The following is a 19,677-nucleotide window of genomic DNA, read 5'->3' as shown; positions in this document are numbered from 1 at the left end:
TTATTCTGTGCTTGATCTTTAAATGTGTAGCCGCTGCCAGAGGTACAGCCACTAACCTAATAGCGATCTTTAAATCAAATTGGCTACGCATAAAATTTGGCATAATAATTTTATTTCTTTGATATAAATAATTCATTTTTTGGGTGGTCCATTGAAGATTTTTGAGATCCATATTTCTAGGATTGCAAAATCCATGTTTTATTGGCAGCACTGGCAGTGGCTACGGCTACGACTACGGCAACGGCTACACATTTAAAGATCCACCTCTGCTGACTATAAGCTCTATTTTCGTAGGGTTAGGGTGGTTACTGAGATCTGACGGAAAAAAAATACTACTTAAACAAAAGGATTTTATAAATAGGATGGAATTTTAATATGTCTGTCCCTTACGATCTAACTAACCAAAGGGGTTATTACATCTTTTTAGATAAAACATCAAAAGCTTACTAAGAACCAATAAAGAGCTTCTCTGAATTTCTTGAAAATTACATTAAAACGCACATTGATTTACTGCATGTAGTAGTTTTTATATTGGAGGATTTTTTTTATAATTTATGTATTTATTTAAAAAATCACGAAACTTCTACAATTTCCTTTTTTTTTAAATATCGACTTCTAAGTTCTTCCCTTGTATTCGAGGGGTATAAGGGATTGAAGAGACATAAGGATAAAATAGCTTAAAACAATACCATGATTCACATATACAACCCAAAATATTTATCAAAATCAAAAGCTTTAGACTAAAATACCGTACTACTTTATAAAATCCGACCAGATGTTTTTTTATTTTTCTTGGAAAAGTTGATATCTTAATCTTCCCATTTTCAAAATATCTAAAACAATCACAAGACATGTAAGTAGCTTCCCTGAAAAGGAAAACACAATTTAGGAAAAGTTGTTTGACCTTACGTTCAAGCTTTTTATTTTTTCTCTAGCCTTGCGGAACTACTCTGCACCCTATTATAACCTAACCTCACTTCACCTAAATTAATATACAACAAAAAACGAGAGTAAAAAAGTAAAAAATTGTTAGATAAAAAATAGTGTCATCACCCCCCACCTCCACCCTAAATGCTAGGAACGATCCCGATAAACTCAGTATAACCTAACCTCAGCTAAAGTAATATACAACAAACAAAGGAGGAAAACTCCCAACCCCTCCCCGTTTTAAATTTTTGTTAAAGGCTAGGGAAGGGGTTATTTGTGCAACAAGTCACATTGAGGGAAACGTCCCTATACTCTTGATTATGAATTTGATAACCACTGAACTGACTAAGCCCTTTATGGTCCTGTGATTGTTTATACTGTTTTTTTTCTTAATTTAGGCCTTTGAATGGATTAGAGCTATTTTTTGTCCCCTACCTCCGCTTAAAACAAAAACAAAAACAAGAGCCTTGAGAAGCTAGGTGCGCAGTAACTGTTATAATATTTAAACTAGCGGCTGCTCGACTCCCTCATTTTTATGACGTCACGTGGATGATTTTTGAGTGTCTTTCTCCCCCTACTTCAACAGTTAGCGAGATCTTTTGGTACAAAACATCCTGTTACTTGTATAAAAGGACAAACTCATGAATTATTTAAAGAATTTATTAAAAATAATAATAATAATATTACTAGTAACTACAAAACAATTAATATTTATTAATCACAGCCTATACAAACATTTGAAAATTAATACATTCAATTTTTCTCAACATTTATCCATCTCACATTTATCCAATTTTATGTTATTAAAAAAAACCAATAAATATTAGGAATTAGTTAATTTCTTCTTCTAAATATGACCCAAAATTAAAAATTGTTTGTAAAAAAAGAATTAAGATTTTTGCCTATTAAATGCTATATTGAAGTCAAAAAGACGCAAATTTAAAGTGAATTTGGGCCAGTATTAAAAAGGTACCTTCAATCATAGGACAATTAATAATAATTTATAATTTTATATAACAGTTAAAGTTACTTAGGTGACAAAGTGCCTTTTCAAGTATTATTTTTTTAAAAATAAAATAAAATCTAATCTTAATAATTTTGGCTTTTAAAAAAAACTTTTTTTGAATACTTGTCTAAAAGCACTTTTGCCTCTCTAAACATTGTACAAAGCAGTATAGTGCTCTGGGTGGATCAAATATTAAAGTCCTCTCCACCCCCCAGCGGGAATCCACTAGGAGAAAAGTCAGCACAATATGAAATGACAAATGTAAAGTCATTGTACTGTACACCCACTGGGAGAGAGTGACAAATTTAATTTGAAACATTTTTTTTTCTTTTTCAGAAATTAAAATTAAAACAGAATTTTTATATGACAATAGTATAGATTAGGAGAATATGAAAAGTTTTTCTGCTGTGATATTTAAAAAAACCGGGCTTTTACAAAAAAAAAATAAGAATATTTCTGACTAGCTAAGAAATTAAAAAGACTCAAAATTGATTAAGCTAAAAAGGATTAATTTTATATTACATTCATACATCATAAAAGTGTATAAATAATTAAGGAAAAGGTACAAAAAAATCCATGATTATAATGAAAGACACATGGGTTTTAAAAATACATTTTTTCATGTTTTTTGAGAGGATGGGAAAGAGCTTGGTGTAGTTTTTTTTTGGAAAAAAAAATTAGGGTTGGGCCGGATACTTTTTTTGCCGGATATTCGGCTGATTTCTAATGCCGGATATCGGGTTCCGGTCGGATATCTGGCCATTTTTGATATCCGGCAAATTACATTACATCCGGCCGGATATCCGGTATCCAGATAGTTTTAATATCCGGTATCCGGCCAGATATTGATATCCAGCCCAACCCTAAAAAAAGTAGTGAAAGACATAAACTGTGTATGTGTGCAATATAATTCAAATAAATAACATTCAGGTTTAAAGTAAGGTCGGGCCGGATATCCGGCACAACCCTAGTTTTAAGCTAGAGAGACAGGGATATAATACTAGAAGAAAAATTATTTGTAAAAATTGAAAAAAAAATGGTTGTTCTAATTTAACTTTAGATACTTTTTTTTTTGGGGGGGGGGGGGTTAAAGTTACAGGCAAAATAATATTTCTTCATGTTCCATATCCTTATCCCAGTGTTTAACCGACTGGCAAAGCAGCAGTTTGTACAATTTTTAAATACTCATTCATACACATACACACAAGTATAATAATAACAACAATTTTTAACATCCTCAAAAATGTTGAATTTTTACTTAAATTCATGAAAGACATCGTAGTGAGGTTTTATTTAATTGTTTTGGTACATCAATAATTTTATATATAATAGTTTTTTTTAAATACTTTATCATTGGACTAATAACATTTCTTACTACAGAAAGACATTTATATATATAATTGAACACATTTATAAGAAAGACTATAAAAATGAGTGATTTTTAAGGAATATTAATTTAAATTTTTTTCAATTTAAAAAAGTTTAGATTTGCTTTTATTTGGATATCTTTACAGATAAACAAACAAATATTACTTTTTTATATTATAAAAAATCTAAATTAAAATTTCTTTTAACTAAAAATATAAAAATGTAAGCTTTTAAAAAATAAAAATAGGAAAAAATGAGGTATCTTCATTAAATTTGAAAAAAAAATCATTTGGCATTTTGAAATATTATATGAGAATTTTATAAGCATTTTTGATGTATAGAATAAAAGCAAAGTGCAGTTTTAAATTACCTATAAGCATTAAATATTAATAAAAAAAACATGTTACTGAAAGAACTCTAAATTCTGGTAGTGAAATGGCTCGCTGACAAAGGATCTTCAATTAAAGAGTCTTGAAACAGACATTTTACATTAAAAAACCATTGCAGCAAGCTCTGAAAGACACTGGCAGAAAAAAAATAATCATACATTTGGACAGAAAGGCCAAAAAAGCATTTGAAAATGCTTTAAAACCCATTTACCCATACAAAAAAATATCAAAAAGTTATGACTACAATTTAAATTGACTCCTTTAAGTATCACTAAAAAATTTGACAAATTTCAATATCAGCAATATCAGTAATTAGCAAAAAGCTAAAAACACAAACAAAAAAAATATAAAAATTAATGTTACAAAAAGAATAAAAATGGTTACAAAATAAACTTTTTTTTCTCTTTAAAAGATTGAGAAAAAATCTCGAAACCTTTCAAAGAAAAAAAAACACGAAACTTATACACAAAGAAAAAAAATATTGTGCCTAAAAAAGTTTCTAAGCAAATGGATATATTAAAAGCAAGCTTCAACTGTCCAAATCTAAGAATATGAAAGACTTAGGGCACACATGCTTCCCTGATAAATAAAAAAGCAAAATGATTCGCTTTTTCATTTAACAGGTCGCAACGAAAGACATGGTACTAAAATAGCTTGATACATATTAAACAATTCAAGGGATAAAAAAAGCTAGGTATACCAATCTACTGCGATAGGTTAACCTATATGTTGTAGATATTTATACCTTCTTTTTTGACTGTATGATTCTTCAAATTTTAGATGTTTAATTTCATACATTTTTTATTCACATTATAGTGATGGTTCTGTGAATTTTTTTGATATTGTTTTTTTTTCGCATCTAAGCTATAGATGAAAGACTACAGGGCTCATGAAAGGCATGTAGGGTAGGTACGATCCAATACAAATATTTAGATCGTTTTTCCGTCATTTTTGATGATATTCTGACGATATAAAAAAAAAACTAGAAAGACGTGAAGGGTAGGTCAATGAAAGACAATGGGCTTCATGTTTTTTTTTTGTTGGTGAAAGACAAGTTTGGGTAGGTCCGTGGGATAGTTGGGTTGTCCACTACAGGTCTTAGTTGTCCTTTTAAAGGACATTTTCTGGCCATTTCTTGTATAAACAGGTTGACTACTGTCCAAGGCAAGTCTTCTTTTTGGGAATATCTGATTGAAATTTTCTTTACCCATAGAAAATCCCCTTGTTTGACTTTTGAAGGTCTTTTAGAAGATATTTTTGTTTATTGACAGTTATGTTTTAATTGATGTAATCCATGGTACAGGTACATTCTCTTTAGCAGACAGCCGGATGTTTATCCATAGAAAGGCCTCTTAGTTGGTGACAGCTTCATGAGTGATATTTAGTGATTAGCTGACACTTGTGCTGTCCCACGGGATGGTGATGGTGATGAAAGACGTCTCTGGGTAGGAGTCGGGTGTGTGACAGCCGAGCTTCGACAGGGTCTGAAATAAAAAAAAAACATAATTAATAGTTATAAGGGATATTATGTTTTATAGAACACATTATGAATATGAAAATTTATATTTTGATAATTCAAAATTAGTCTGAACTTTAAATTTTCTCTTACTTAAAAAAAATCAATAAATTTTCTCTCTTTTAGTAAATAAATAAATAATAAATTTAGTTGAATTAAAACGCTGACACGTCGAGTCTAAATATTTTTACAGAGCACAATTTAGAATTTAACAAAGAAAGGTGATGTAGATGGTCAGACAGGTAGCTTAATATCAAATAGAATAGAACTCGTGACATATAATAAAGATATATGCTAACTGTTGGTAATGGTGATACGAAAAGTGTCATGTATGACGTCATAAAAAATGTATAAATCCATATCTTTTTTAGGGTATTCATTTCTTACTTCTCCTCTCATCCTTCCTTTCTAGACGTATTTTTATGACGTCACCCAAGACACTTTCCGTATTTCCGTTTTTAAGAAGACAGTTATGACCAATTTTAACATAATTTAAACTACTAGACAGTCATAGTCTAATATGGTTTAGAACAGGTTTATGACAATTGCCGATAAATTGAAATACATCCCCAATGATAATTCACAAAATTACCCCTTCTTTATATTGAAATTAGTGGTAGAAACGTTTAAACACTCAACTTAATAAACCAATTAATCTAAATTCCCTAAAGTTGTTAACCCAACGAAGAAGAAATGTTATTATAAAACTTTGGGGACTTTGTCCCCTCTCCCAAAGTTCAGAACCAGTGGCGTGCCCAGGGTTCTTAATTATTCCCTGAAGCTTAACCACAGGTCAACAAAATTTTATCTGGTTAAACTTTAACAATACATTTTAAATTTGGAATTTTCAAAAATTCAGGAATATAAGTTAAAGGGGGAAAAATAGCATAAATCATACAAAAATAGAATTAATATTTTAGTATTAGACTTTAAGTCAATACCATTTCATAAAGTAGCATTCTTTTTTGTCCGTAGATTTCGATAACTACTGAAACAATTGAACATTCTGGAATAGTCCCTTTGGTGGCAATGCTCCTTTAGGTTAGGTTAGGTTATATTGGATTAGGTGATTGCCCCACAGGGTTAGAGCCCCCCGTAGAAATAGTAGAAAAGCTACTGTGAAAAATACAAAGAATCGCCCCTAAAGGTTCGTTGCCACGAAAGGGACTATACCCAAACATTCAATTCTATAGAAACTTCAAACAGGTCGGGGATGGTTTTATGCTATTTTTCTGCTTCCCTAACCTTAAAATACAAAGCTCTTACATGCAAGGATCGCAGCCGTTATTTATCTAAAAAAACTGCATTGTTTTTAAAAATATAGAAATCCCTCATAGCATGAAAATTTAGCTCCCCCTCAATAAATCCTTTATAGAAAAAAATTCTTTTATCGAATTTCAACAATAAATACAAATTTTTATAAATTCCCTTCAGTTTAACACTTGTGCCAAACTTTTTGTCATATTTTATTGACAATTTCAAATGGCATTTCATTTTTAAAAAGCGAAGTTTATTCTTATAATTAGGGTCGGTTCGTCCGTCCGTCCGTCCGTTACGGACGGATAGCTTTTTTCGTTAATTTAGGCGTGTTAGAATTGTCCTATCGATTTTAAACTCCGCATGGTGATTCCTGTAGTTAGAAAGCGTAGCAACTATATAATCACTACCAGAATGTCCGTACGTCCATTCTAAAAATGTTGATTTTTAACTTTTTTAACAACAAATTTTGATCTGATTTTTTAAATACTGATTCGTAGGATAACTAAGTACAATGTTAAAAGCGAAGCATCTGTATAATCAAGTAATAAACATGTGAGTATATCCGTAAACAATATCCTGTATTTTAGCGGTTTTTCAACAAATTTACTTACAATTTTGCTTTGAATCTTATACATTTATATTATGGTTATTCAGTTCTGACACTATACAAGTGTTAATGTCTGTTTATCCTACAGTTTCAGAGCTTCACTTTTATGGATGTTGTCATCCTTTTTTTATATAAATTGTTAGGATTAAGTCGGAAAGGCGAAAGAACGTATTTTGTGGCTGTTTATCGGCTAAACGGCTGACAGCATAGCCTAAGTTTGCTCATTAGAAACGGCAAAAGGTTTGGTTTTAAGCTGTATCCTTTAAAATTACCGAAATATATCTTTTTCTTACGAATATTCGACATTACCCTAATGTTGTTTATTTTAATCAAAATGTCAAATATAGGATTTCAAAAGTTAATTCTATTATAACGAGTCTAATCTTCTTAGACTTCATCAAAAATAATTTTTATTTATTATAAATATGTCAAGTTATATTATATGTCGATATTTTAAATTCGACGTAAATCGTTCTAACAAAAAATATTTCAATTTTTGCAAACTGCAAAAAAAAACTAAAAATCCGCCAAGAAAAGTAAGAGAAATTTGGCAAAAACTTTGAAAAGTGTGGCCCTTTTCCTTTCAATATGGTTTTGTATTGAGAAATTGTAGTACAGGATACAGGTATAGATATTTTGGAAATTTAATTGTAGTGGAACGTGGCAGACAAAAAGATGTTAAAAAACAGGAATATTATACCCAACTTTTGCAAGATAAAGGAGAAAGCCTAAAGTGTCATATGTGACGTCATAAAAATCAGTCTCTTTTTGGGGGTTTTACTTTTCCACTTCTCCTCTCATCCTTCCTTTTTAGACGTATTTTTTTACGTCACACATGACACTTTAGGCTTTCTCAGATAAAGATCTTTTAATAAACAAAATATACTAATTTTCTTCATTTCGTATTGATCTTATTAGTCCATAAAAACGTTATATGTTTATGATCAACTTTTATTTGATTACCGAAAAAGTCAACTAAACGACATTAAAATAATATCATAATGTCCTCAAAAATGTTTTTTATTATAATAATTGTCCCTCTCCGAGGAAGTATATAGTAAAGTATATCTTAATCCTGTGGGCAAAAGAAAAGATTTAATTTTCTAACTTTTCTATGAGATTCAGGATGTGCTTTCGCTGCCGCAAATCACTAGAACTGCATATTATTACAAAAGCACATAACGCCAATCTTTGTTACTTTTTCCTACTAGCGGCCGAGTCCCTTTTCTGTAATCAATGGGTGGTAGAAGAGGCAGAAAAATAGCCTAAAACCGTCCCATGAATTAAATATAAAACAAATAGCCTAAAACCCTCCCAAAACAAAAGTGAACCTTCCCTAAAAAGAAGAGATCAATCAGTTTAGTAGACATTGAGATCTTAAGCTTTAGACAAAAAAAACCTTACTTCTTTACATAATAGGATAATCAAGCTAATCCCTATTTGAATATATAGCTATTGTATTTTTTTTTTACAAAAATGAAACATTATGCGAAAATGGATGGACACTAGAGTTGTATTGGTAAAGAAAAAAAAGGATTATTTTGACACAAAAGAGTCAATATATTGACAAAAATAACAAGAAAAACCTTGTTTTATCAGAGCGAGATATAACTAGAGATAATTCAAAACAGACCACTGTCATTTAAAAGTAGTTGTGCTACCACTAAAAAAAGTAATAATTTTGAAATCTGTCATTTATAACCATATAAGAAAAAGAGAGGATAATGCTTTAAAATGATTTAGCAAAAAGTATTTTTAAAAGAAGTCCTACAATTTTTTTTCTGAAAATAAAATTATATGAACAACTTATGCAAAAAAAGCCAATAAATAGTTAAAAAGCCATTTTGAAGTTAACTTCAAATTTATAGATTAATTGTGCTACTACAAAAAAAGTATTATTTATATTTTTTGTCTCTAAGTTTCTTTAAAGGAATTTTTTACCACAATGAAACTCACACACACACACGCTTATTATCACACACACTTATAAACACACACACACACACAAGCAAGCATGCTTCTTTTTGATCTTTGACCAAACAAAAGCAATTAATATATCATTTTCTAGGCCCGGACTTTTTGATAACATTTATCATGACTTTAAATTCTCGAGGTTTTTGAGATTTTTAAAAATACGAAGATTAATTTATAACGCCGACTGAAATTTGTTCATTATCCTCACTCTGTCTCTCTCACTCTCTCACTCTGTCTCTCTGTCTCTCTCTCTCTCTCTCTCTCTCTCTCTCTCTCTCTCTCTCTCTCTCTCTCTCTCTCTCTCTCTCTCTCTCTCTCTCTCTCTCTCTCTCTCTCTTTCTGTGTTTAAATTAATATAATCAATCTAGAAATAATCCTCATTCTTTTATAAATAATTTTAAATTAATGAAAAAGTTGCTGCGATGGGAAGATATAGTTTTTGCTAAGTTTAAAACTATTATAAGAAAGTTTCCATGGAAGAAAAAGAGGTAAGAGAGGTATTGTCTTAAAAGGTATTCTCACATTTTCCCTAATTTTAACAAAAAGCATATTTCATTTGATTTGTTGAACAATAGATGTTTATTATAGATGTATATACAGACAACTACCTCCCTTCCTTTAACAACGACCTTCTTTGTCTGCTTCTAAATCATTTTCTGCTACTTGGCTGTGTTAAATTAGGCGACATCATTGGTTGATTTTCAATGACCCAATAGAAAGGCTGCAGTTGCGATGGGGAGATACAGTTATTTAACCCTTTCTCCTTCTAGTGTTTTACTCTAATTGTTGAACAGTAACGACAATGATTTAAATCAAGTAAAATTTATTAGAATTGTTTTTTGATGTAAATGATTTACACTTTGCTGCAGTCGTTTTTTTAACAATTGATTAGCAAAAAATTGAGGACAAATTTTAACTGTTTTGCGGGTGCACCGCCTAAGAAGAATTTTCCGGTATCATTTATCACTCTTGTGTTGTTTGTTTCAACAAAAATTAAGACATTTATATTTGTACATCTTTAAACTATCTTTAAACAAGACACTTTTTGCTGAACTCAACAACAATTAGCAGTTTTTTGCAGGTCATGTGAAGGAAACGAAGTTGCGGGTTTCGTCGTATTTTCACAGTAGCTTTTGAAAGATTATTTTAGGTTCGGTTAGGTAAGGTTATTGCCCCGCAGGGTTAGAGAGAGCCCCCTGCAGGGGCTAGAAATAGGAGAAACACGCAACTTCATTTCCTTCACATGACCCGTTTTTTCTTACTCTACCCCTGCCAAGCTTAAGTACTGTTATTATATCAACAAAACACTCTAAATATGAATGGAAACTTACATTATTTATCCTAAGTAATATTTTTTTACTTAAATTAAAAATGAGTAAATGGGAAATTTTGTAAATTATATCGACATGAGATGTAATAAAAATTAGCTCTTATTTGAATGCCAATAATGTGTCAGTAATGAACCACTTTACACAATACTATATATTCCCAATTGAGTCTAGGGGCGAATAATTTTGTATTTTCTTATATTACTTTCTTGTTTACCTTCTTTTGGGGGGCAGTATAAAGAGATGGGCGAAAAAAAGCAATCAAATCAATGTAATGTTTATTATTTATAAACAAAAGTAGTCTAGTTTTCAAAAAAAAGCTAAAAAAGCTAATATGTAATATTTTTCTTTCTTTGATTTGAATATAATAGTAAAAAATGTTTCTTTAAAAAGACAATTAAGTTTTTTTTTCCTTACTGCTTTTAACAGGACAACTTTTTGGATTTTAGTTAAAAAAAATTTCCCAAAAAATCAAAATGTTGTTTTTTCAATAATTTTTAAAATAGATTTTTAAAATATTTTTATGTTATAATTTCTAAAAATAAAGTACTTTGATATAAAAACTTTTGTCTGTAGGTTTGTTTGGCTAAGATAAGGGCTTTGAGTAAATGGCAGAGCGGTGGATAGGGAATAAACACTGATTATTGTTTTATCTACTATATGTATATTCTCAGATATATATATACAGGGTGAACCAAAAAGATTTAATATATGTACTTAGATATATACAGGGTGAACCAAAAATAACAATTATATTTACAATTACATTCCAAGGAAGATTGATTACACAATTAATGGATTTTTCAACCCCAGAAAAATTATTTTGCTTTCTAACTTTTCTTTTAATCAAAACTTAAAGACGGTTTAGATTAATACTTTGTTGATAACAATTACAGATTTTATACTGTAAACAAACTGTGAACCAAACTATTTTGTCTTCATAATGATTTTTCTTGTAAAAGCAAATCTTGTTATGAAAATTTCCTTCAGAAAAAATTAAATTTTGTGCAAGGTTTTTTAATGATCACCCTATAAATGGATTAATATATATTATATACATTTATTTATATAAAGTATTTGGTACACCAAAGTCAATATAACTATATAAAGCCTATATATATATAAAGTAATTAATTAACAAAAACCTATAATGATAATAAAAGAACTTATTTTTGTTCCAATCTAATTAAGTCCATGGGCCTTATCTTTATCATAATAAAAGACTGATAAAAATAATAGAAATATTTTTAGAGAAAATAATAAAAATATTAATATTATTATAAGGTGTTACTTATTGATAGAATTGTCCTTGTTATTTGAAACAAAGAACATTATTTCATTATCTTAACAATGATCCATGGAGTGCGGGGATATGGCAACAGCAAAAAAAGTATTTCAGTTATTTTCTTATTAGTATTCATAAGTTATTGTGGTTGGAAACTTATAAATCAATGATTATCTGTAAGGAAAGTAATATTTCAATTTATAGTAAACAACTAAAGGGGAAGGGGTTAAATAACTGTATGTGACCATCTCAAGGACCTTGCGCCGACTCTCAATTGGGTCTTTGAAAGTCAAGTAGCAGAAAACAATTTGTTAGCAGACGAAAAAGGTCTTTGCAAAAGGGGGGTTATCTGTGTTTACATCTATACTATAGACCTTTAAAAAAAAAAAAAAAAAACTAAGAGAATCCATAGCTCTAAATACCCTGAAATTTGCAAAAAGCGTATTTATCTGCATAATTTATCTTTCAAGCTTTAAAACTTGATTGTCATTCTGTCTTTAAAAAAAATGCTACTTTTTTGCATAAAAATTTGAGATTGCGCCATAAAAGCGTTTTGTTAGGCATGCGAAAAGATACCTAAACTCAATAGAGGCCTGCTTTAATCATTTTTTTAGTAGAGATGCTACTATTCTAAATGGCGTACTGTCTATCCGTCCGTCTGTATTTCTTAGTTAAATACGTTGTTTATGTCAAAAACATCATATATACAAACATTTTTTGTTCTGTTTTTTTTTGTATTAACCTAATTTTTAAGACAAAAGTCTTTGTTATGAATAAGATAAAATAATATAAAAACAATACTCTTTATAATTAATATATTAATTAAAATATGATTATATAAGAGATATCTGAAATACGTCAAAATTGATATTAGATATTTTTATATTTTTGATTTGATAAGATTTTTGATTAATATATCAAATTACTCGAACTATTTTTAGAAAAATATATTACTTTTTAATATGAATTTGTAATAATAGTTTTTCTAGTGATTGGTCGAGCCATTTACAAGATCTTATTGTACATACAACCAGTTACTTTTTACATAGATACAGGTTAATCTGCAATACTAACTTTTTTGCCTTTTTGCTTACAAAAAAACCATTTTTTTTCCTGCGTCCTTTTTACATATTCCATTAAAAATATGATGTATGATGTTGATATTTACCTAGTATACACTTAATCATCATGACGTATTTATACATTACAAACAATATTTTTAGTAGCTACGCAGTTGGTCAGTAAAAAATCACAAATGACTGACCCAAAAGTCGGGGGCAAACTAATTTTCAAAAAAATAATTTTGCGCATTTTCGAAAAAATTAATTATCTTCTTTTTTGAATAAATACTGTTATAAATAAACTACATAAAATAAATACATTTTTTTTATTATTATTTCTTATATTAGGGTATCCTTCATAATAAATAATGCTTAATGGTGCTTTAGATTTATTAATTTTCCCATCACCTACTTTCCCCCATTTTTTTTTTTTTTGTAAAAATGTATTTTTTTTGATACGTACTTTTGAATGTACTTATTTTCAAATTTCTATCTTTGATTGACAATAAATTTAGAGGCAAACAAGTTTATTTTGAGATTCAATATTCTGTAACTGGACAAAGTGTCACAACAATCAGTTATGTGAGGGATTATCCATCTCTTGTTTTAGGGGGTTTCTTTCTCACTTCTCCTTTCATTTCCCTTATTTTTATGACGTCACATGGCTGAATTTACAATATTCTTTAAGATTTTCTACAATGTATTTATGATGTTTTCATAAATAATGTAATATACAAATGATCTTCTAGTGTATATCATTTAGATATACCTATGATACACAATGTACTATTGGCTAAAATGTTTAAAATTTAACAGACATTCTTACAAACAAATTGTTAATTTATTATATCAATTATAAATAAAGGTGGTTCTACTTTTGGCTTACTAAATATATTGATATAAAAATTAGACAAATTTTGAAAGAAAAAATAAGCAGGGGTCTGACTTGTAAAATTTTGGCCCCAAACTTGCCAATGTGCACCCCCCTCCCCCCACAAACATTATTTGAATATAAATCCAATAAATCAGCATAGAAAAACAATTTAAGTTTTGGCAAAAATGGCAGATTTTCGTGTTTATTGTGTTTGCTGTAATGCTTTTCATTATTTATATATTTTTATGGGTGTGCCTTCATTTCTGCATATCAACAGTGTTTTATCTATAATACAAAGTAGAACGATGTCTGTCTGTCTGACTGTTTGTTTGTACCAAAGGATCTCGCTAACCGCTGAACTGATCGGGTTCTCCTTAACAGGGTAGCTCCTCATAGGTACATGGAAGGTTTATAACTATTTGGGGGAGGGTATCACCACCCTCCCAAGAGAAATCGCCCCTAGTGTTCGCATGAAGACACAATGGCAAGGCGATTAAAGCAGTAGAAGTAGCAGTTTGTGCTGTTGTAATAATTTACAGTTTTGCTGATTCTGCGGAAGTGAATACACACTTTACTACATGTTATTTATCAACCTATCATTATACAGGGATAAAGCAACTGAAGATAACTATTTTGCCACAGTTCAATATACTTATTATTAATTTGACTGCTGGAAATGTTGAATAAAATTCTTCCATTGTCAAATCCCTGTATCGAGCTTTGAATGAATAGCATTAAATAGAACTTTCATTCATAACACTTCAAATAACATTTTATTTAGGACATTTAAAAATTTTCGGATTTTTCATAATAAATAAACCTTAAAATTCTCTGTTGACACAAAATTTCAATGGTATTAGTCGACTTTATGATGGTAAAAACTGACATATTATAAATAATATGTCATAAAATAATTTCTTTCAAAACTTACCTACAAAAAAATACAAAAATTATTATTATTTTTCAATGCATGTTTTTTTTATATGCTTTCAAGGAGCATAGCTGTTCTATATCTAGGATCGGTCCGTCCGTAAACTAATTATCATAGTATATTCTTTTATATAAAGTAGTAAGGTTTTTTGTCTGCAACTTAAGATTCGGATAACAAGATAACGTATCGAGTTTTCGATTTTAGGTAATCTTGGATAGTTTTAGGCTAATTTAATTTTTTAGTCTGAAGTCTTTGGAAGGTTTTAGGCTATTTTTCTGCCCTTCCCTGATCCATTTGTATTTCCATTGCTTTGCTACTTAAAATTGAAGATAATTGTCCTTGTTTTTTTATGCTTTTTTCTATGACACTAAGTACTACTTGAGAAGTGCTTATAAATAATGGTAGGTAAATAATAAAAAAAAATGGTTTGTTTACATTAAAAATATGTTATATTTTTGTATATAATTTGTCAAAAAAATTATATTCGTTAACCACGGATTCATAGGGATAAAACAACTGAAGTAAAATAATTTTTTCACTATTAAAAATGTTAAATCTTTTTTAATTTTTTTTGTACCATTGAAAACAATATAATATTAAAGTTTATTGGTACTTTTAACTGGTACAAAAGTTGTAGGCAAAATAGTTTTTTTTTAAATACACTTTTCCTGTACTTTTTATGTTAACATTATCGATTTTTTTATTCACTTTTTAATGAACCTTCACGTTATAGGCTTCTTTTCATAAGATTCTAATAATTTTTGTAGATTTAATATTTATTTAATGGATAAAATTATTTCCATAAACAGCGAAGCAATAACAATTTTTTTTATCAAAATTGGCCAATAAATAAGGAAGTTAAAAGACAAGAAGTTGAAAGACAAAAATATTCATTATTAAGACGAAATGTATTATTTTTCAATAAACTTAAAAAAAATTAGAAAATTTAAATTTTAAGTATTTCAATATTTCTCTGATATTTTGATAAAAATAGATAAATCAGATTATTTTAGAGAGATGGAGAGAAAGAGACAGAAAGAGAGAGAGAGAAAGAGAGAGAGAGAGAGAGAGAGAGAGAGAGAGAGAGAGAGAGAGAGAGGAAAGGAGGAGAGGGATAGATGACGGGAAGAGAATTGATTAAAAATGTAATAAAATGATATTAAACTTGGGAAGCTTTCCATAATCTAATCTTTTCATAAAATTCTCCCTCACTACACATTTTCAAAATATCCACAAAATAATGTTATTTATCATCAAAAACAAGGATGACAGCATAATTTAGCAGCGTAGCTCAATAGTGGTTTAAATATGGTATCGTATGAAAGGAAAAAAACCCAAGACCAATATAAGGTAGTGGGACAAAGCGTCTTAAAATTCAGCCATGGGACGTCATAAAAATGAGGGAGATGAGAGGAGAAGTGGAAAGAAAAAAGCCCTAAAAAAGAGATGGATAATCCCTAATTTTTTATGACATTAAATGGCTGATTTATTAAGACACTTTGTCCCACTACTATTTTTAGGTTCCATGACATTTTAACAGATTTTTTTGCAATAAAAACAATGCATTGAAGTTATTTATGAAGCCTGACCTTTCACAAGACACTTAAAACTACCAGTAGGTATCCAGTCTTTAATTACATTTCAATAGTCAATAAATTGTGGAAAAAGTAACAGAAAGTTCGTTTATTTCGCCGCACCGCTGCCATTAATTTGAAAGCTGTAAAAATGGAAAATTTGCAGAATTTGCGAATATTTGCAATTTTCAATACCTTTGCTAAAATCAACCCCTCACCCCCACCGCCTCTCACACCGTTTCCAATTGTAATTCCCCCCCCCCCTTTTGACATTTGATTTTGCACCCCTTTTCTCCGATTCAAGCCTCTTAATAGTAGCGAGTCTACTCTATAACTATTTTTTTTCTGTTAAGAAATGGGGAGGTAGGTTGAGCTAAAATTCCGTAAAGTTGTGAGTTTTAAGGCTTAAAAACAGTAATAGAACGATAAAATTTATGTTAACTTAAAACTTTTGTCTATAGTTCTTTTTAATAAGGAATACACATATTTAGTGAATATTATTGTTCTACTACTGTTTCTAAGCCTTAAAACTCACACTCTTACGGAATTTTAGCAGAACCTACCCCCCCCCCCTTTGATTACTAATTTTATCCTGCCACAACATAGTATAAAAGTCTACTCTAAAATATTTAAATATGAATATTTCTTTGAAATGATTGTCACTCTGCTACTGAATTTGATTGTCCTTGTTTGCGAAATGTCTCTAGCCGAGCGAATAAAAGAGACCTCTCACTGTTAAAATTGGTTTTGCAATTTTTACTACTTTTAAAGCTTTTATAAAAGAGGAAAAGAGAGTTGAAGTAGGGTTTAAGTAACATTTGAATTTACTAGATTTTTGTACCAAATTTTTGGAAAATTTTATTTTAAACATATATTTTATTAAATCAATTGGTACCAAAAAGTTTTAAAATTGAAAGGACAATTCTTTCTTAATTTTTGCAACTGAGGCGTGGAGAAAAAAAGAAATAAGAGAGGGTAAAAGAGAAATACTGGAAAAGGGGATAAATTGGCAAATGGGGTTAAATACTCCGGGACTTTGCAAATTTACCCTTCAGGGACGAATCATATATATTTAGATTATTTATAATCTTAAATTTTTAAATCTTAATATTAAAAGGTAGGATGTTTTTATGTCTGTCAGTCCATCGGGTTGCTGCTTATGATCCTAGAAACGCCAATCTTTTTCATTTTTGAGATGATACGCTTCTCCACCCATCCCCCCCAAAAAAAAGACCAGACATTCTTCGTTTCCAAAGGGATAAGGTCATCAATTTTACACTCCTTCACCCCTGACCACCCCCCCCCCCCCCCACCCCACCCTATGGAATCCAATTAAATTTGCAAAAATCAACCTAAATAGATGGACACAGATAGATAGATAGATAGATAGATAGATAGACATCCTGGCGTGATCGTTTGTTCAGTCCTGTAGTGTGTAGTTAGTGGAAATAGATTAAAAATACAATTTTAGTAAAAGGTTTTCAAATTCCTGAAATGTTTAAATTATTGTCAGCAGGGTTGCCGTAATATTTTTTCCAATTTTTTTATACAATTTCTACAACAAAAACTAAAATATTCAAAATTGTATGTAATATACAATAAAAGGTAAAAAGCTTTAAGATTATTTAATTTTTAAGTTACTAAAATGTAACATAATTAAATTCAATTTCAATTAGATTAATTAAAGTTGGGAAGCCTGTTGGATCAGATTAAAATTAGTTGACATTTCAGTTTAACTTTTTCCAGAATTTTATCAATTTCAATTTGCAAAATAAACCATTAATAACAGAATTTTCATATTTTCAATAAAATTCACGATATCCTACATATTAGAAATTAAAATAATGTAAAAAAATCCATAAAAGTTCTTTACAATAGCAGTAAAAAGTATGTTGAACCAAAAGAAAAACTTTATCTCCATCTTTAAAATAGTGCATTTTTTTCTCATTAATTTCTTAATTATGAATTATAGCTAAAATATTATATCTTATAATCCTTATACTAAAGTAACAGAATGTTTGTCTGTTTGTGTGTTTGTCTGTGTGTCTGTACCGAAGGATCTCGCTAACCGCTGAACCGATCGGGTTCTCCTTAACAGGGTAGCTTCTCATAGGCCTCGGGAAGGTTTATAACTATTTTGGGGGAGGTTACCACCATTCTTCCAAAAGAAATCGCCCCTAGAAAATTTTTTTTTTACGTTCTCGATTTTAGAAAGAGAGTTCAACGCAAACATAAACGTCAAACGCAATATAGAATATTTTAAATATAAAAATAAACATTTAAAGTGCCACTAGAGGCCTCTAGGGGCATAGCCGCTAGTAAATATTAAAAAAATAGAGGCTAGATACTAAGATATTTTTTCTTTAATTGCCATACCCAGAGGGAGAAAGGACAATGGACTCTTTATTACACAAGTCCCCAAAGTTTTATAATAACATTTTCTTATTCGTTGGCTTAACACCTTTGGGGACTTTTAATGAATTTTGATTGGCTTGTTTATTAAATTGAGTGTCCATACGTTTAAACCACTTATTGTGATCTACAGAAGGGGTAATTTTGTGTAATAACATTGGGTAAAATTGTCTTATCCCTTTAGATCCCTTCCCCTCTGCAAAAATATATATGTGCTATAAGTCTTATGATGTCAAAATAGTAGTAAAAATAAATCCATACACGCATGAATGGTTTGTAAAAGGGGGATCGTCTGTCTGTCTGTCTGGCATTTAGGGCCGTTTTACGGCTGACCCGGGCAAACATTAAATATGTGGATAGACATATAAATAGACAGATAGAAAGGATAGATAGATAGATAGCAAGTGGTGTAAAAATGACATCACATTCTGAGATAAATTTTTGGTAGGGGGGGGGGGGAGGTCGTTAGTAAAATTTTATTTTATGAGGGATGTGTAATTCTAACAGATTTTTAGCCAATTGCAAGGATATAATGTATATTACTTTTCTTACCACAAAAATAGTCATTATTGTGTCAAAAAGTATTATTTACTATGAAAATAATAAAGCCTCATTTTTTTTGTCCAGACAAATCCTTAAACCCTGCGGGGTTGTTAAGAAGGGATCACATACCTACATACATACAAGCCTTGCAAAATTTCTATTCAATTTTTGCACACATCTAAATACTTATATTTGCAATATTTATGTCTTTTTATCTATCTACATTTTACAATAAATTTTGTGAAATCTATCTTCCTATCTATTTTTATGACATCTATCTATCTATGCACTATTTCAATATCTATCTATCTTTTTTTTGCCATATCTTCTTGCAAATCTTAAGATTTTGGTGTGCCTTTAATTTCGCAAATTGTCATATCTGCAAAGTGTTCTTTTTTGCAAAAAGACACAATAGCATACAAATGAAAAGGGATGTTTAATGATAAATTGTTGCTGTAGTAATAATTTTCGGTTCTAGTATGCATCTTGAGGAAGTGATAATACACCATCAAATCGTATCTTTATGCATTAGATGACTTAAAAGATAGGAAAAAAGAAAATAAATTTATCTTCCCCCCAGAATAACTAATTTTGAATCTTAATTCTATAATTTCAATCTACA

General features: G+C 29.7%; 1 long non-coding RNA gene across 1 annotated transcript in view; it reads right to left on the bottom strand.

Moving 5' to 3' along the window:
• Nucleotides 1–1,573: 1,573 nt before the first annotated feature.
• LOC145303889 (uncharacterized) overlaps nucleotides 1,574–19,677 on the bottom strand; it is a 28,303-nt gene continuing 10,199 nt past the window's right edge. Inside the window, exon 3 of the long non-coding RNA XR_013873854.1 lies at nucleotides 1,574–5,174. This is a non-coding gene — a long non-coding RNA (uncharacterized LOC145303889). The remainder of the gene's footprint in view (nucleotides 5,175–19,677) is intronic.

The sequence above is a fragment of the Acartia tonsa genome, chromosome 13 (assembly GCF_053477335.1).
Source record: "Acartia tonsa isolate MP-2025a chromosome 13, ASM5347733v1, whole genome shotgun sequence".
NCBI classification, from domain to species: Eukaryota; Metazoa; Arthropoda; class Copepoda; order Calanoida; family Acartiidae; genus Acartia; species Acartia tonsa.
The sequence above is the reverse complement of the archived record's forward strand: the minus strand, read 5'-3'. Positions and strand labels throughout refer to the sequence as shown.